This window comes from Parasteatoda tepidariorum, chromosome 9 (assembly GCF_982258835.1).
Source record: "Parasteatoda tepidariorum strain Cologne lab strain chromosome 9, Ptep-v5.0, whole genome shotgun sequence".
NCBI classification, from domain to species: Eukaryota; Metazoa; Arthropoda; class Arachnida; order Araneae; family Theridiidae; genus Parasteatoda; species Parasteatoda tepidariorum.
The window spans coordinates 51,172,570-51,193,642 of record NC_141763.1 but is presented as its reverse complement, the minus strand read 5'-3'; the positions used below and the strand labels follow the sequence as shown (position 1 = coordinate 51,193,642).

The 21,073-nt window shown below is 25.9% G+C and overlaps 1 protein-coding gene and 1 long non-coding RNA gene across 3 annotated transcripts in view; one reads left to right on the top strand and one right to left on the bottom strand.

Annotated features, from left to right (window-relative positions):
- Positions 1-103: 103 nt before the first annotated feature.
- Positions 104-21,073, bottom strand: part of LOC122270822 (uncharacterized) — a 26,834-nt gene continuing 5,864 nt past the window's right edge. The window contains exons 3-4 of one of the 2 annotated variants that reach the window (XR_011638075.2): positions 17,395-17,560; positions 104-467 (exon numbers count right to left, since the gene is read on the bottom strand). This is a non-coding gene — a long non-coding RNA (uncharacterized LOC122270822). Of the gene's footprint in view, positions 468-16,475; positions 16,616-17,394; positions 17,561-21,073 lie in introns of those variants that run through there. The other variant, XR_011638076.2, reaches the window with a different exon arrangement.
- LOC107456199 (uncharacterized) overlaps positions 7,104-21,073 on the top strand; it is a 63,227-nt gene continuing 49,257 nt past the window's right edge. Inside the window, exon 1 of the mRNA XM_016073992.4 lies at positions 7,104-7,257. The gene's annotated coding sequence lies outside the window, so the exon portion shown is untranslated. The remainder of the gene's footprint in view (positions 7,258-21,073) is intronic.

Below are 21,073 nucleotides of genomic sequence, written 5' to 3'. Positions count from 1 at the left end.
TGATTATTGTTCCTTTCTATGTTATTATTTTTTTTATCTTAACATTGTAGATACGTAATAACTGCAGAACATATCATTCAAGAAAAAACAAACATTTTATGAATTGAAAGTGAAAGAGCCTGTTATATCTATCAGTCTAAAAAAATACCGTTAAAGTTTTCCATGCCAATAAAGATAAAATTATCAAAAGATAAAGTCAATCAAAACGGCAAACTATTGAGTGTTATTTGTTTCTTAAGGTGGGACCCCACCCTGTGACGGTAAAATATTAACGTTTTTTTTTTAGCTTTTTTAAGTAATAGAGACAATGCAGAGACTCCTTATTTTGCTTATGTTATTTAGCTACAATTTAAGTCTATTTTAAAAAAATTTCTTTTACAAAATAATAAAAAATAAGTTGGTGGCAGCTGCGTGGGTGGCTGGTCATCAAAAAGTAGCACCTCACTGGCCTCATGGATTTAGAAGTCCTGAAACATAGAAAAAAAATTTTGTTCAGATTTTCTGAAACATAAAGATATTATCTAAAAAGTATCATAGCGGTTTTTTGATATTCGCAAAATTACCGAAATCGCGGCAACTTAAAAAAAAGTTACGTTTTTCAGTAAAAAAATATTCATTAAAATACTAATATAAAATCGAAATATAAAAATATCAAAAAAATCCTGTGCTACTTTCTAAAGAATATATTTTTACGTAATTTAAAATAAAGAACAGCTTATTTCGTTGTATAGATCATGAAAAAAACGTTAGGCCAGGTCAAAAAACAGCGTTTTGAGAAAATCGAGTTTAAAGTTTTGACTTATGGTAGGGGAAAACTTTTAATTTCATATATATAATGGTCCATAAATGAAATGCCTACAATAAGTTACGATATACAGTCAACAGAATGGATGAGACACAAATAAAAAAAAAATGTCGCCCTCTTAATCCGGCAGAACGGACCTTTCTACCTGCTTATCGACGACTCTCTATTTTCCGGTATAACTTCCAAACGAAGTTACGTACCGAGAAATCGTTTTAAACAGACATTAGGAAGGGTGCAAAGATTCGAAAAATGCAATAAATTTTTTTCGAATTTTTGAAATATTCAGGGTGGGGTCCCCCCTTAACAAAATTACCAAAAAAGATAGTTCTTGAGTGATGTAACATAAGAAAACCATACACAAATTTTAAAACTGATTTTTCTCTAGCGAAAATGTCGTTTAGCTTTTCATTTCTGTTAAATATCAATCTATGAAGAAATCCCTTCACTAAGTCTTAGAGTTGCTTCAAATAAAATTAGTGTTGTTTGACCGTGCTGAAAGTATGAGATGTGATGGATACATATATATTTATGCCAAATATTTTTAAACATTTGATACCACATGGGGAGCGAAATTCTAGCAGAATAGCAGTTGTGTATGGTAAAAATACATTTCTGGTTTACAAAAATCATAATTCTGGTTAATAAGATTATGGTAGCAGTTAACCGGAAATTCTGATTTTGAAAATTATTTTTATTATTGCTGCATATTTTGTAAAAAATAAAAAAATGAAAAGTGAATTTGATCAAAGAAATTATAACTATAATATATATATATATATATATATATATATACACAAATTAACATGAAAAACATGAATAAAATAAAAACTAAATGGTAGAGAAACAAGAGTGGTAAAAGCAAATAGTCGTTGTCAAGACACATCTATTGCTATAAATGCGATATTTCTGAATAAAGAATAATTATCCTAAGATAAAAATTATTCTTTATATGTGTCGATATCGCAAAAACCTTATGTTGTAAAAAATCATGAAATAAAAGAAAAATGTAAAAGGAAATCAAACTTACCGGCGTGAATTAAAACGCGGTTTAGGTTTAAAAGTACAATAATAAAACAGTTAACAAAAATCGCGAAATGTAAAATATTGCTTATAGCTTGAATCGAATATAATAAAATTAAAAAAACATTTGATCGAAGAAGAAGAAAAAAAAAATTGTTTAGGTAAAATATTAGTGCTGCCATCTATGAGACAATTAGTAAAAAGGTAATAAAATTGAAATAATAATAAAAATGTTTAACAGATTGAATAAATTAGCAGTCTTAAAAAAAAAAATCATTTATAGGGAAATTAATTTAAAAGTCAGTCTGTCAGGATAGAAAGCCGTTTATAGACTTATCCTTCATTCATAAATTCTAACATAATTTTACAGAATGCACATATCCATCTTTCATAGGGTGACTTATTTAAAAATCAGAGCCTGCATACAGGAATAGAAAACCGTTTATAGGTTTTATTCTTCATTCATACAACCTTGCATAATTTTAAAGTATACACGTATCACCTGCATTCATTTGGGGTGGTTCTTTACGAACCAGAGCCCGTTCCACTTATACAAAAATAATAAATAATTAAATAAATAAATAAATAAATAAATAAACTGTTTATTATACTGGACAATTAAAATTAAATTAATTTTAAGAGGCTACAAATATTAAAAAGTAACTAAAAAATATTTAACTAATCCAGTATAAAAGGTCATACATCCAAACTATTCCGTCCAGTGGCTTTAGGAATAGTTTATCATAGTTAGTTCCTACCTTGAAAAAATCAGAGCTTATTCTTAAAACAGAAAAATTAAATAAAAATTAAAAATTAATGTACCAAGTTTTTTAAGATTTTTTTAAAATAGAAATTAAGAAATGAACTAGGAAAATGGCTATTAATTAAATCGTTTTTATATATATCAGTATCTAATAAAAACTCGTTATAGTTAGAATTATTCCTGTAAAATCTATGAATTTGATTGGCAATAATATTAGAAAAAACCTTATTGGCTAAGTTAGAGTTGAAATCTATGCATTTTTTAACTGGAAATTTAAAATCATTTCTTTTGTCAAAAAGTTTAAATGTAATATTTTTATCTGCATTAATATTAAGAGTCAAATCTAAAAAATTTGCTGAAGAATTACTATTATTTGTTTTATTAAGAATTAATTCATTTGGATAAATATGTTTTGCTAGAATATCGAAATCATTAAAATTAATAACTAATAGATCATCAATGAATCTGAGAAAGAGAGAATCAATTGGAAGATTAACATGTGATTTTACAAATCTATATTCTTGTAGAAAAAGAAAAATATTGCAGATGTTAGTACTGAAATTATTTCCCATGGGAATACCATTAATTTGTTGAAAAAGGTGGTCATTGAAAAGAATATAATTGTTGTTAAGGTTAATATGTACTAGAAAGTTCCAGTTATCTTCATTAATAATATCACTGAGATTAAACATGCTATGAATTTGAAGAAGGTCATCATGAATTTTATTAGTTGGAAGGGAAGTATAGAGGTTTTCGAAATCAAAACAGTGAATTGAATCAACATTTTTTAAAGTTTTTAGTGTATTTAAAACCTGAATGCTATTTTTAATATTCCAATTTAAATAGTTATTATTTTTAGTAAGTTTATTAATTTTGTTATAAACTTTTTTAAGAATGTTCTCAAAGTAAATACCGATTTTTTTCATGTTACTATTAACGCCACTTGCAATAAACCTGAATTTGGTTGGAGTCTTATGGAATTTTGGATTGGCAAAAAGAAAAGGAAAATTGTTAATATTATTTGGTTTAATTTTAAGTCTTTTATAGATAGCATTAATTTTATTAATAATAATATCACTGTTGGTGTTAAGTTTTTTGTAGGTAATATTGCTATTAAATTCATTGGAAAGAAGTTGTTTGTAAAAAAATTTTCAAATAATTGCAAAATTATTACTAGCTTTATCAACAGTGGTAATACAAAATTTATTTTGAATATTTTTAATATCTTGTCTTAAAACAGAGTTAAAAATTAAATCCTTTTGAAAAACTAATTTGTCCCTTTTAATATTGATTTTAAAATCTTTAATGATATTCTCTCTCCATTCAATATTGCTATATTGAATGGAGTATTCTACCAAAATCAGAACCAAAATGATTCGGTAAAAATGACAGTGCTTTTTAGTTTTCTCATAGAGACAGAAACACAATAAATTTTATCATATTCTGGTAGTTTTGACAATATCTTAATATCAACACATTGTACATCATACATAATTTGTTATTAGAAAAGAAGGTAGAGGAAATATTTATTGTGTAAGACTTCATGCTAATTGGTTTTTGTTTATATCTTTCAATATACATTTTTTTTAAATAGTGTAAATTCAAGTAAAAAAAACTATGTACATTAGAAGGGGCCAATATCATTTTTAAAGATAAAAAATGAATTTAAAAAATTCTTGGTAAAAATTACTAAGAATTGATTAAAATCATAACAAAGCAGTTGAGTTTTTCTGTGGGCCAGAAACTTGTTTGCCTTGCCCTAATCTTTAATTTAATCTTTAATTTAATGCTCAAATTGACTGGTTTAGACAATTACAGTTTCTCTCCTTTTATTCAGAGTTTTAAAAAAAATTTGTCATATTTTACTTAATTAACATTTCTACCCTAAGACCAGTGAATCTTAACAAACGGAATCTTATTAATTTTTTTTATTTAAAGTTAGCAGTACACATCCAATTTAATGCTATATGCAATACCAGCTTTTTCATAAAGCCACTTTTGTCGTTTACTGAAACATTTGTTATCAGACCTTATACCATGCCCCCTATTTCTCGTCCCAGCGACATTTTCGGGCAGCCGTTTTCCAATCCAGGGGCTTTAACGACCCGCTCTTCTGTTTCACATTTTATTAAATAAAATGAATAATTCTTGTATTTTTTCCTTTAATTTAGGGGACAAATTTTAAAAGAAATAAAAACTTGCATTATGATTGCGCCCAACTACACCAAAGAGGAAAATCTCCAAAAAAGAGAGCTAGTCGGTAAAGACAAATTAGCTTCCGGGCTGCAGTGCTCAGAAGTAATGCACCAAAAAAATTAAAACTACCTATTTCTTATTCCCAAAATCATGATTATTTTTCAATCTATACACTAGATGGCAGTACCGCACTATATGTAACGTGTTTAGAGATAGTTCATTTTAAACTGTATGTCAGCACTTATCATTATTTCAAGCTAAAAATTAATACAAAAATTTACAATGAATACATGTATTGTGCGTGCACTTTATATTTTTAATTTTAAATAATTTTCTTGAATAAAAAAAACAGGCACTATTATGACTGTTTTTTTATGCGACCATTAAGGGGTTAATAAATTAATGATGGTAGTAGTTGGTGAGCTTTATTTTGTCTCCTTTGTTCTTTCTCAAACACTTTATTTAATCCTACCGGCCCAATAATTCATTAAATTCAATAAAAAAAAATCAATTTAATCTTTTTAAAATTAAAATAAGACTAGTGGTAAAATTTCAGCACTCTGTGTCACTTCAGAACATTGTTTTATTTTATCTTCACTTTAATCTATTCTTTATGAAATTTTTACTGCGTATGTTTTCATTTCTGTTTAATTGCAGAATGATATTGTTTCTAAAAAAGAAATGTACGAAGAGAAGATATTCCTGCAGCAATTGTCTCAAATTTAAAATATTGACCGTTATGCTTGCTCTCTGCAATTTTCTAATTTTAAGTATGATCTTAATTTTTTGAAATTGTGAATAGATATTTGTTTCTATAAACATTTTTTTTTACAGTCAAAAATAGGATTGATTTTGTTTCACCTTGATAATAACATATCAATAAATAAAAAAAAATTTAAGTCATTTAATAAAAACTAAGCTCTTTTAGTGATTGATTTCAACTTAATTTTCGAAATTCACTGCATGAGATAATGAAGGAAAATTTCCGTCAAAAAATAAAACCTATAAAAATATAAGATTTCATTAAAGTTTTGTTTCTCAATATTTTGATTAATGATTCACGCCATTACTGTAAATAGCAAATATTCTTACTTGAGCAATTACTAACATTGATATTTACTTAAATTGAATTTCCTTACTTTTGATAAAAACGTAATATGCCAAATAGTTTCAAAAAAAACTTTTTATTTTATTTCCGTTTTACATATCGCACCTGGATTATCTCTTCTATCGTACTTCTATTCAAAAGTCAAGCCAATCAAATAACCAATGGAGTTAATCCATCTTCTTGTCAACTGTAGACAGCAAATCTTTAATAAAGGTGATTTTTTTAATAAAGTTTATTTCAGACAGATTTGTCATTTTTTCATACATTTTAAAACACTCTTTGAAAATTAATTTTATCGTGAAACTTATCGTACACTAAGAAAAGATTCTGGCAAAATTACAGTACTGTATGGTAATGGCCGTCTTGGTGGAAAAAAAGCAAAAAAATATATATTTGTACGGTACTTTAACCATTAATTTGGAAATTTATGTATTCATATGGTTACGATTTACTGATGGAAATTCTGGTTTTCAAAATTATGGTTCTCATTTCCCCACATTTAGTAAAAAATACAACACTGATAAGTAAATTTAACCAAATAAATGGTTTTTATACCATTCATTATGGTATCAAGATAAAACTATCAAATTTTAGCGCAATGGCCCGAATTTTATCGCATATTATAAAACCATATTTTATTGTTATTAAAATCATTACCAAAGAGCTTCCTTAAAATATTACGGAGCTTCTTGGCGCTCTCATATAGCCAGAAATCCGGTAAATTTTACCACATTCTGGTAATCTTGACCACATTTGTTTTCTAAGAGCATGATTCAGATGTAATTTAAAAGATAACCTACTTATGCGATTCACTAACACAACATATTATCTTTTCGAACATATTAACCAAAAACCCATCAACTTTTAAGAAACCCATCGCGGAACAAAAGGTGCTACTTGATGTATGGTTAATAAAAACAGCATACACAATTCCGCCATTGAAGCTTTCCTACTATATGGAAATCACCCATCGAAATAGCCTCTTTCCTTTTTTTATTAAATCTCGTCGTCCATAAGGGAGTCCTCGTCGTGAATTTTTTGACAAATTACGACAGTTTATTATTTGCACGACCTTCATCAGAAAACTTCTCTAACTGCCGTGCTGGAAGGTCGATCGATATTCCGTTTTGATATTCAAAAAACTCAGCAACAAAAAAAGGAACTCTTCTCACTTAAAACAATGATGTTTATATTCCGGCATTCATAACAATGCGTTTAACTCGCATACTTTTACGTCTGTTTGGAAATCGCGCCTAAAGAATGGCCCTTCTCGTATTTTGATGCGTGCAGAGTGTTTCTTGTCTTGTTTGTTAGAGCCTTCAAGTGACAGGAAGTTAGCTGGATTTTGCACTGATTCTCAAAGGGGTAAGTCTGGTTTTTCGATTACAATTAAGTTGATGTATGGAACTCTATATCATTTTTGTGGAATCATTTGATATGTATTTATATATAAATCAATTCACAGTCCGACTGCCGCTATGATTGTTTATTTATTTATTTATTTATTTTTTACATAAATATTTAAAGTACTCTACTATATTTTTTCAAGCTGATATTTTTACTGAAAATCATTTTTTGTGTTTTTTTATATAAAGTAAAAATTTCAACTTTTATTTTTCTGAAACCGCTAGAGGTTTCTTTCTACGTCAAACCGAACAGAAGTTATGGTGATTTTTTTTTTTCAAAAACTTTTTATTTTATTTATCACTTTGATAATTGCGCCTTTTTTGCCAATTTCATTAAAACTAAATTTTTGGTTATTTTTCTTCATTTTAAATGCTGAAATTTTTACTAAAAATCATTTTTTTGTTTTTTATATGAAATAAAAATTTGAACTTTTATTTTTCTAAAACCGCAAGAGTTTTCTTTCTACGTCAAACCGAACAGAAGTTATGATGATTTTTGTTTTTAAAAAATCCTTTATTTTATTTATCACTTTGATAATTGCGCCTTTTTTGCCAATTTCATTAAAACTAAATTTTTGGTTATTTTTCTTCATTTTAAATGCTGAAATTTTTACTAAAAATCATTTTTTTGTTTTTTATATGAAATAAAAATTTGAACTTTTATTTTTCTAAAACCGCAAGAGTTTTCTTTCTACGTCAAACCGAACAGAAGTTATGATGATTTTTGTTTTTAAAAAATCCTTTATTTTATTTATTACTTTGATAATTGCGCCTTTTTTGCCAATTTCATTAAAACAAATTTTTTGGTTATTTTTCTTTATTTTAAATGCAATATGTCAAAATACTTTAGTTCGAATTATTTGAAATTTAGCATGAATGTTTTCTATATGCTTGTGTCTTAGGAATAGACTACGGATTAGTTAATTAAACTATTATTTCATATTTCACAGCTAAAATAAAAATAAATAATTACAATTTTAGGCTTTTTCTGCCAAATAAGCTTCGATATGTTTTTGTAAAATATTCAGACATTTATAATATGTCTAAATCTAATCACAAGGCTGAGTATTTTTGAGCACTATAAAACGAGAATAATGAAAAAATAGCAACTTTGTAAATATAGCAAAGTAATAAAATTAGGTACTATTGGATATTATTTAGATTTTAGCTTCAAATGTTCGTAAAATGAGTGGGAAATTCTGTGATAAAAATTCAATATGAAACTTTTAAAGCATTTTAATTTTTAATTTATTAAATGATTCTTAATAAATAAAATTTTAGAAAAGGGAGATTACATTCAAATAAGTATATGCTAAAAAAAATTTATCTAAAATTGACCTAAATTCTATCGAAAATTTTTTGTCTAATATTTTGTCTAAAATTAGTTATTTAAATATACTTAAAAAATTATATATTTTTTATTCGTTTCGTAGTTAGAAAATTAAAATATTTAAGAATTGATAAAAATAACTTGATAGAGATCAAAAATTGAGTTAACTAATAACTAGTTGTAAATTAATTTTCTACAGATTGTTGCTTCCGAGGTAATTAATGTTAAAGAAAAGTTAAAATTGTTATAAGCATTTGCAGTTTTTCACCGATATAAAAAATTTTTTTAAAAAAACATTTCAGAAAACATATTTCTTCTATAACTAATGTGGTTTTTGGTTTTTTATAATTTACTAATTTTTAACTAATTAAAAATGTTATTTGCATTTAAAAAAAGAAATAACTAGTCTTTAAAGATGAATTTGATGGAAATAAAATGTTTGAGGCAATATAATGATAAGCCACATTTACCATTATTTCCTTCGGAGGTGGAGACATCAAGATTTCCATGTAAACTATAAAATGCTATAGTGCTGTTAAATTGTAGAAGTTTCAGAAACTTGTAAAGTACTTATCTGAAAGCAACATCAAGTTGATATGAAAATATTATAATTGAAAAAAGTGTGGTTTACCGCTATATTGTCTCAAATCCATAAAATATACATGAAGTAAAAATCACGTACTGATTGAAATTTGTCGAATAGTTCCTAAAAAATCAAATTTTAAAGATGTCAGTTGCTTAAATTTTAATTTCTCAGAAACTATTTAACCTATTTCATTCAAAATTTGTAATTTGATATAAAAATTAGTTTTAGATGGCAAAATACAGAAAAATAATTAAAAAATAAATGCAAAAATTAACATAAAAATTAATTTCTGTATTTTTCTACATAAAATAAAGTATGTATTTTGCCACTTAAAAGTATTTAAAACTTTGTACATAGTGCAATTAATGTCCATTTGTTTTAAGAAAATACTCTTCAATCCTCAAATATTGTCAATAAATCGATAAATTAATGTCAATAAGTAGCTTATAAAAGCTTATTTTAAATTACTAAATCAAAATAACTCCAACATTTTGCATTTTTCAATATTTGAGTCTACTTTCCGCTTTTAATTAGATTTAATTCCCATTTTTTCACATCATTTGTCAGATCTTCTTTCACGACTCTGGTTTTTAATATTCGTCCTTCTTTTCTGAAAGTTATTTTAATTTTCCTGGATGAGTTCCCAATTAATTAATTTTTTCAGGGTCTTATTTCAAAACAGAAGCTAAAAATGTGATGACTCACTGCAATTTAAATGGTTAATGGAATGCCTAGCCTGTTTCATAACTATTTATCAGTGGCATTTACAAGAATTTAATTTCGTATGCATTAACGAATTGTCATGTAAATAGAACAATCTTTTATTTTTAAACTGCCGTATTTTAATTAGGAAATTTATTAAATATTATATATATATATATATATATATATATATATATATATATATATATATATATATATATATATATATATATATATATATATATATATATATATATATATATATATATATATATATATATATATATATATATATATATATATATATATATATATATATATATATATATATATATATATATATATATATATATATATATATATATATATATATATATATATATATATATTCATATATATATATATATATATATATATGAATCCCGTCTCTCATTTTTATTGCAAATCAATTGGTTTTATCGAGACAAATTCTCAATTATGACTTATGAAGGAATACCTTATTCCTAAAAACTGGGGGAGAAATAATTTATTTATATAAAAATTGTCTTACTTAAAGTTAATATCAATCATTGAGAATACCTCATTATCATCGCAGATTGATTAATTTTTGATCAATCAGTGGCCATTTTTGTTTTAATCATATAAACTTTCAACAATTAATCAACTAAAAATCCATGTTTAATTTATTAGTTTAAACATTAATTTTAATTAATAATAGTAATAATTTGTTGTTGATTTTCCTTTCAATGAATTTTTGTATGAAATGCTCAACAAAATAAGTACAATTATTATTAGCTGTTTTAAAAAATCCTTTTAAGAAAACCCTGTTAATTAGATAAATTGAATTATTTTAAAATCCTGACTACACTCTCAAAAAAAATAACAGTTAAATGCAGAATTATAATATCGGTGACTTAAAGAATAATGCGGTGATAATCTACTACAACAAAATGTGAAATTGAACCTTGAGCCATACTGTACTGTATAAAAATAGCATTTCTAATTTTTAAGAAAAAGGACAGAATTTTGGTTAAAAAATATATGCGGTATTACTTGATTAAAAGCTTCATAAGCTTCAAAAAATACAAACAGGAAAAAATAACAGTTGACATGTCTCAAGCTCTCAAAAACAAGCGACCGTTTTCAAGACTTGTCAGACGTGAATGGGAAGAAACAAAAGTGATTTGAAATAAACGGTTTGAATATTTTTCCTATCATATGATAACGGTTTGCTGGAAGTTCTGGTTTTCCAAATTATAGTCTTTTTTATCACACATTTAGTAAAATATACGAAACCGAAGAAAAAATTTAACCGAATAAATGGTTTATATGCCATGATAATATATGGTTTATATGCCATTTTTTGCCATCGCCACTAAGATCTTATTACAAAATTACTAAATTTTACCCCATTTATCAAATTTTATTGCACATTATAAAACCATATTCTGTTGTTGTTTTTTTAAAGTCATTACCAAAGCGCTAGAGTAAAAATTACTGAGCTTTTTGGTGTTCTCATAGACCCAGAAATGCGGTAAATTTTACCATATTTTGGTTGACTTCAGCCATCCTTTAATTGTGTACTACACACTTAAAAGTTCATAAAACATAAAAAAGGTAAAGCTAATGTTGCCTAATTTTATTATTAGAATTACCTTCATATTATTCTAAATTCTAACCCTTGTATTTTCTAAATATAAGCTAAAAAAATACATTTTTATCTCATAGAGTAATGACCTTATCAATGTCACTTACGGTGATTGAAAGATAGGTGTAAATGATTTACAGATAAACGAGCGAATAATAAAATGTCGCGGAATATACATAACTCTGATTTATTCTTACAAATCATTTTCGCTACTCTTGCTTTGATTTATTTCAAAAACTATGCAATATTTAATGCTTTTCCAAAAAAATTGTTCCTAAAAAACGTTTCTGCAACATAAAATAAATTTTTAAAAAAGAATTCCCTAAAGTAAATATACTTTTCTTGTATACGTTTCCTATTTCAATATATTTAAATATGTTTCAGTATTTTTATTTAGTGTTCGAAATAGTTTTTAACCCCTAAATGAAAATTTCTAAGTTCAATGCGAATTTCTAGTACTTTATTTCTTATACTTAATTAATTTCGTTTCAGCTTTATTTTTCATGTTCTACAAAAATATAAAATAAAGGTTTTACAAATTACGATTTTCAAATTTTAATAAATTTGGGCAGCATTAAAAAATTACTAGTGATTGGTTGTTGGAAAGCAACATCGTCAACTTGTATTGATCTCATGCTCAGAGCTGTAATTAAATTTTGTGCTCTCCAAATTTTTATTGTTGGAAAGTAGTCACCATTTAGATTGACGATAAACTCCATTTGGTGGAAAAAGGGTGGTACAAAATTCTGCTAGTTGTGGTCAAGGAACGATGGTAATATGTTTTGAGATAAAAAGACACAGAGCATTACCAAATGAGTGGTTTAAATTTGCATAAGGTGACAACCATGTTAATTTTTGAAAAATTAAACTAGAAACGAGATAATAAATACAACACAGTTTTCACGGTGGAAAGAAACAAAAAAAATAGTGCTTTCCACACGCATAGTTTACTTACGGTTCACCCGATTTCATTTATTTCACCTAATTTATATTTAACAGCATACTCGTACTGTATATAAAGTACTATATATAATAAAGTACTATATATATCATAAAGTACTATATATACACGTACTATATATACTCGTGCTATATATTCTCGTACTATATATATTTAAAGTTTCTTCCGATGAACTTAGTTGTTCAGTTATTGTGTTCAACGAACTAAAAGCTAAATCCTTGCTTTTATGACATTGTTTAATAATCAGGTAGTTGTTAATAATATATTTAAAAAAAGTCTTATATTGAATAGAAACTATATCAATGACTTTAGACCAATCAGTGACCATATACCGTAAAGCTGTCACCGAAAAAAAATAATAGAATAATCAAGTCTTATATTTCGCGATTTCTCCGAAGAGAAATCTTACAGTCTCTTCTATGAGTGCTTTTATGTTCTATTCATTTTACAGACTATTTAATTTTATTTAACAATTAAAAAAATAATTAATTTAAAGAAACAGTCTTTTTTTAAAGAAATCACAGTGATATACTTCAAGAATTTTCAATTAATTAATTAATTAATCATTATAAGTTAATTATCAATAATTTATCAATTTTTCAAACAACAAAAGTATTAATGGTATAATTCGACTAATGATTTTGAAAGTTTGAGCATTTAGTAGTAACGAGTCGAAATTCTATTTACAGAAAACTTAAATAGAAAATATAATTTCAAACATAGCATGCAATTTCTCTTTTCAACTATTAAGACAAAGATTGGTTTTGAAATTAGAATTCCAGACAAATAAATAATAACAGCAAATAAATAAAAATAAATTCTGTCTAATTTTTCTTATAACAAATTACATTCATAGTCATCTGTCATGCAATGCATTTCAAAAATATTTTATGACAACACAATGCGAAATGCCAGTTGCTAAGTAAATTATGCAATGATTTTTCTGCTAGGCAACATATGTTTTGTTTATATTTAGGTTGGGACTGTTGAAAATCTCAAATACGTTAAATCCTAATTAATGTAAGTAGTTCGTGAAATGTTTGTTTTATTTTTAAACCTATTTTTTTGTCGGTAGGTGAAATCTAATTTTCATTTGAAAAATAAATTGAAATTATATTTTTAAATTTGAAACAACTTTCAATGTAAGACTATATGATAATGCTTATGTACTAAAAAGGCTACGAAAAGTCTAATTTTGTTTTTAAAAAATAGTAGATTTTTAAATCTAATAATGCTTAAGATTGTTAAGCATGAGAAAAATTTGTATTCAAATTAATATAGATAATATTTTTAGACTTACATTTCATCGCTGTCAAAACATTTGTAGACCAAAATGTTCTTTGATATGCCTTATTCAGTTCTCAAATAACATTTTAAATCGATAATAAAGGAAAACAAATATTTTTAGAACATAATTTTACAAAGAACAATTTTGAAAATCATTTTCTAATTTTCAATTATAAGCATTTTTGTAAAATGTATTAAGGCCTTATCAAAGAGAAGAAAAAAAATTTCAAGTATCTTTCAGTCAGGAAAAAGTATTTAAATGTTAGTACTTTAGTGCTCGATTGTGCGAAAAAGCGAGCAACGCTTTGAATGCGAGAAAAACGTAACGTTTTTCCGTCTAACATATACAACGTTCTTCGGCGATGTTAATTACTATTTAAATAATAAGAGTTTATCATTTCTTTTTTTTAATTTTTAATTGAATTTAAGAACATCTTCTCTCTTATTCTTGCTTAATTTCAATTCTTTAAAATGCGGGAGCATTGTTTTTAATCATATCGAATACTAAAAAAGATAAAAGCACATTTTTTCTTAGCACATAATTAAATAACTATTTGATATATTCATATCAATCCAGTCAACAAAGATTATAATTTATATGTTACCTGAAATAAATTAAGCTACATAACGAATGAATTCATGAGGTATAAAATACTTTCGCTGCATTTCTATAAGATTAAATAAGGAAATTATTTTCAAATATGCAAAACTTCCCTTCGGTTAAACAAAGAAGGCTCATCGTTAGTTTAATTGAATCATAAAACTTTTTTATTAGACTTTTATAAGATTGTGCCATTATATATTTGCTCACGAAAAAACTTGTAAAAATATTGTTCTATCGTACAGAAGAATTGAAAAATTCGTCATAAAGCAGAAGAATTGATTTTGTGCAAGATAGCTATGTAGAAACGGTAGTAAAAAACTAAGAACTCATCTAATTTTTCTCATACTGATATGGCCTGATTTAGTATAATAAAAAAAAATTTACCCTAAAACAAGTAAAACTTCTTCTTTTTTATATAATCTTGCATTTTATTTTTATACTTGATTTTTTATATTTGATATATTCCGCCATTTTCCATTCCGTTAGAATTTAAGTCTATATCAAATAAGCTTCAACATAATCAAAAGTTAAGAATCAATTAAATATTTTTAGTTTCTTTAAAGCAGTTATAATTAAATATTTCAAATATTATTAAAAACTGATTTTTCGCTGAATTACCTAAAATTTAAGTATCACAAATTGGGCATTCTTTAGAATGTCTTAACAAATTGTTCAGAAGTCAATGATGGAAAAGATGCATTTCTGAATTAGAATTCTCATTTTTGGCGATTTAGCTTTGAGCTATTTTTTGTTACTTTCGACAATAATTTCAAAACGGAATCACGTGATTTTTTGAATAAATTTTAAATTAAATCTTTGACAAAAAGGCTTTTGGACTCAAGTGCGCTCTCAGTGCATTTTAAAACTTCTGCGACATTTTTTACTTTAATTTAATACATTTTGCGCAATGGAGTAATGCATTGGTTAATGTGCATTCTTTTTGTACAGATTTCAAGAATTCAAATCCATTATACGCCTTTTAATTTATTTGTATTTATTAATTGTGTTTTCTAATTGTTTTAAATTGTGCTAATTTATGTGCAGCATTCCAAAAATTAAGGTAAAGTGCGGCAAGTTTTATGTTATTTTATATGGCCAACTCCCTTCTATTAGAAAAAAACGCAGTATCAGTAATTGTAACGAAATACAACAAAATTTGTTGAATTAATCCTAAATTTATACAGCTTTCCCACTTAGTTGAAAGGAATCAATGCACGCAGTTGTAACCAAAATGTAGTTGAGAAAATAGTTAATGACATAAGTCGAAATTAAGTTTTTAATTGTGCTGTTTAGTAATTTCTAGTTTATTTTTAAAACAACTGAAGTAAAATCCCTTAAGTTTAAATGGAATTTGTTTCTAACGAAAGCATAGTGGAATAGAATAGAATTAAAAAGGAATAATATTTTCAAAGAAGTTATTTTTGACCAAGCAAAACGGGAAAAAATACAAGAAAAATTGTTGCAAACATTTTTTAGTATTAAAGAGTTCAAAATCTTTGTCAAACGATAAAGCAATTTCCAGGATAATTATTTTTCATCGCTTACTAATATTCATATACAAAAGGGGACATGCGAATTATTCCTCATGTTTTTGCCTCGTCTCTTTAACAAACATATATTGCACAATATTTAATCAGACGATACGACTGAAAAGGGAATGTTTGCCCAGTTAAGTATTCAATAATTCCCAAACTGATAAATGAATGCAAATAAGAAAACCTTTTGTACATCGCTCTTTAAATAATATTTGCTGAAATCCGTAAGATATCTTACGTCGTTTACATACCAGGGCATGTTAATTCTCTTTGATAAGCCTAAAGTCAGAAGAAAAAAAAGATAATATTTATACAGTTCAAGATTCGTGATTTTTTTTTCGTCAATTTCAAAATGTTATGGAAAAGTAAATTTAAAACACCACCATTAGATACAGTCATATTTAATAAGTCGTTAATCAAATGATTTTGTGATTATTAAAATTTTAGAGTGATTCAAGATGGGAGAAATTTGTACACACCAGTTAACAGAGTTATATAACTTTGTGGATTGAAAAACCAATTTTGTTTTGAGTCATTAGAAAGTATGCAATCTAAGAATGTAAGGTCTGAAACTACTAAGTAAAGTTCAGGACATTTCAACCTCTGCACTTTCATTTTTTAAAGATGCATTTTCTCATATCTTTCAAATCAGCACCCCGATTCCCTAAAGAAATAGTATAATGAAAAAATTAATTCGCAGATAAAATAGCGTAATTATATAACAGATTTTTAATTCATTTAGCAAAAATTGAAATTTATTCTAATAGATTGAATTTTTATATTGCATATTTAGAGGTTAGGCTACTTAGTCAATGGGAAAAAGTATATCTCAAAGCAATAACTCTCTGTACGAAAATATGAACTTCTGTTTCAATTGAGAAATCTGATCTATGTTATTAAAATGACGGCATGATATATAAATGGAATTGTATAAATTAATAAATGGCATTGCAGGGTACTGATCTAAATATAAAGCTTGGGTAGCCTAATAATTATTACGCTTAATCAGAAAGTATACAATCTAAGAATACTAGTTCCTGAAACTGTAAAGTTCATTTCAACCTCTGCACTTTCCGACAAGTTGTCATTTTGTAAAGATATATTTCCTCATATCTTTTACACCAGTACCCCAAACACCATAAGAGAATCACTATAAATGGTTATTCTTGCATGAAAAGCGTTTTTAAGGAAGTGTTTAAACATTTTTTTAAGCGTTTAACCTTACTGTTTTTCAAATCTGTTATACAAAAAATTGCTTAAAGAAAAAAAAATTGCCTTTAAATTCCACTCTTTTATTCTTCACATTTTATTTATTTATTTAAAAAAAAAAACAATTCTTAAAAAAAATTGCTGAGTCTTTTTATTGATTCGAAAATGATAATACAAATTAGCATAATGTTTGCAAATACCTGAAACTGGAAAATATCACTATTGAATACCTACTAGTGATGTCATCATAGGTAACGCTTGACATTTGTTGTTTCAGAAGCCAATTAGATTCGACATACACACGTGACGTCACTTACAGGCGTTCAATTCAATCTGATTTAAATTACATGGTTAGACATAATCACTTCTCGAGTAGCTAGTAGCCCGATTAAATTGTATTCTGTAATAAAAAAGAGAATTGAACAACAATTTTGAACAAAAAGAATTTAACAAAAAAAAAACTAGACTATATACATGGAATTACAGGTTAAAAGAAAACCCTCTTTCACAAAATCAGAAGAAATTGGAAAAAAAATACATTTTGCATTTATAAACATAATTATCAGATAACAAGCAAATAATTTAAAACAAAATATTTACAGATATCTTCTATTTAGTTCTAAACACCTTAAGAGTAAAAGTTTGCGAAAACGACTTTAAAATGGATTTCTTTTTAATCTTTAAATGCTAACAAGACAAATATCAATTCAGATTATTTACTCATTTTAAATTTATTACGATAACAATACGAGAATTATTTAAAACAAAATCTTTACAGAAATCTTTGACTTAGTACTAAATCCTTTTAAAGTAAAACGTTATTCAAAACGAATTTAAAATGGATCATATCATTTTTTAGACTTTCCTAAACGTTATTCAAACCTTTATTAAACATTAACAATCCAAATATAAATTCAGATAATTCATTAATTCTAAAATTATTAGGATAAGAATAAGGGAATTATTTAAAACTAAAACAAAACCTTTACAGAAATCTTCAACTTAATACTAAACATTTTTATAATTCATTAGCGAGCTCCATTTACAAACACGAATTTTAAATGGATCTTGTTTTCGCCTTTACTAAACGTTACTTAAACCTCTACTTAACGTTAACTCTACAAGTAACAATTCACATAATTTTCTGTTTTAAAAGTTATAAATGATGCATTCAATGAAGTATGTAATTATTAATTTCCTTATGAACATTGCTTTCTAAAACCAAAAAGCCAGTACTTATTTTTTTTCAGTTTTTATCTCATTACACAAACAAAGCATGGAAATTTTTATCTCTAAATTTAATCTTTAAGCTAACCTCAAGATAAAAGATGAACGCCCGCGTATGAAATTTTTTTATGATCACAGGTGATTTCCTTACTTTGGGGATACTTCTTTTTATCTTAAGCATTACGTGTACTAAAATATATGTTGATTCCTTGTGGATTTTATGGTAATTATCATTTGTCAAACTATTAGATACTAATTAGTTTTACAAAAATCAACCTAACGACTTGCTAGAAAATATATTTAAAAAAGTTTTAGAATAATACTTTTCCTAATAATTTAAGTAATGACCCTTGCACTTACTGCATGTGTGTACCATAACATACATGTATGATTCTTATATTTTTTAATATTTTTTATTGTTCATTTACTTATTCTCTAGTTAACAATAACTGAAACCATTGTTTTCTCAATGTTATAATATAGAAAAATTAAGCATTCATGCTTTCTATAAGATTTCAAATGTTTTTGCCGCTTACAGTTTATGTTGTGAAATATATTTTTTTATCTAATGACGATTTTAGTACGTTTTTTTTATCCTACAAAAATATTTAAAACTGAAAATTAGAAAATGATTCCTAAATAAAGTCATTAAAACAATCGTTTTTTTTATCAAAGCTTGCATTTTTCTTTTCTATTTTGAGATATTATTTTTAAAAGAAATTAAACATTTCGAGACCTTTTAGTTTCGAATTGCTCTAAATGTTAGATTGCAATTTATGGAAAATTGAAACAGAAAGTATGAAGGTTTATTCTTAAAGGAATTTTTACTAATCTGAATTTCAAACATAGTTTAGAAGTAATTGAATGATGTTAATTATCACCTTAATTCTTTTATATATGTATAAAAATATCAATCTATATTATAACAGTTTTAAAAATTATGTTACTGAGAAGATTAAAGTTTAATTTTCGAATATGGTTTATTATGTAACTAGTTTAATATTTAGTTTACATTAGATTAATATTTAATTTATTTTATTTTTCATTTTGAAACTCTAGTTTTTTTCTTAGTATTTAATCAAACTTATGAATTTCAAGTGCCTAATGGAATAAATAATAAAGTTCAGGTGAAATATTTAAAAATATTTCGTGTGTAAGAATTGCACTAAGTTTGGAATTCAAGTTTGAACTAAGTTCTAACCATATTTTAAGTTACGAACTCAGACGCACAAACATACTTTATCTCATTAAATATACTTTTCTTTCAATGGATTCGGATTTTTGACCCCCGAAATATAAGGGGTAGCCCCAATCTAGGACATATGACCCCAATAGTTTGTTCAAAACAGCGATCCAAAGTTTGGAGTCCATAATGTTAATTTGTTTTGCGTATTTCGCCATATCGCGAGAACTTCTTAAACGAATTAAGAAAATTTTACGTACAATTATAAAATTTGTTTATTCAAAGATAATTCCGTGCAAAAATTAATTTTAGTAAATATTTTAATTATTTTATTTAATAATATTTGAAACAATTTTGAATTGCAAGATATAAAATTTTCTAACATCATTTTAAAGTATTTAGGTTTACATGACATAAATTATAGAATTTGTGTGAAACCGGTTGAATAGTTCCTGTGAAATCGAGGACTTTTTTATTCTGATTTCGCAACTTGCAATATCGCCTACACTAATAAATTAGCATATTCGAGGTCAGCCCCTCGAACCATCATGTTTGAGTCCAAGAACGTGAAGATCTGATCATTAGATCAAAAGTTATTCAGGGTAATCCGTTTTTTTCGGCGCACTGTACATTAACAATGTAATTTTTTGAATATTTTTCATGAAACATTTGTAAAAATATCCGTTTCAGTGTAAATAGCCATTTGTTAGGTACAATCACCATTGTTGATGACACATATTCCTGTTACTTGGAGTGACATATCTTACACCAATTTCATTGGGAAGTAAATTTTTATTAAGGAATGAGATTTGTGCATTAAGAGTTTTATGTAATTAAGCATTTTTAGTTATTTATATATGATATAAATATATTTATAATTTTGAAAGAGGAAAGAAAATATCAACTTTATTCGAATTACAGTTATTTAATTCTACTATCTTAAGCTTAGAATTTCGAAATTAGGCTGATTGCTCTTAAATTTTTATCTTCTAAAGATAAAAGGATAGCTTTTCTTTTCGAATGATAACAGTTTTATTATGAATTCAGATGACAACAGTATTGCGTAAACACTGTTAAAAAAAAGTTTATGTTTCTTATGTTATATATGTTTAGAAATTCTTCAAATATAATCACTGTAATTTAACTTGTATAAAAACCTTAACTAGAACTACAGTAGCTCAGTGGTCAAGGCATTGATTTAATTATGTAATTCTTTATAACAAGTAACATAAATGGAATTCCTACTTAAGTCAACAAGGAAAAATTATATTTTAACTACTTTTTATTAAATGATTACAATTAATACAGGATTATTCATAATTCCCCCCGGGGTTTCGAAGCGTTATAGTAAAAAACGAAGACGAAAATGGCAAAAAAGAACATATGAAATTATTCCGAAAGTATTCAAGTTTTAATTTAAGCAGTTGCCGGTAGATGGCAGTAACATGTACCACTGAAGCCAGTTGTTGTAAAGAAAAATGGCTCTTACAGGCGGAGGGAATT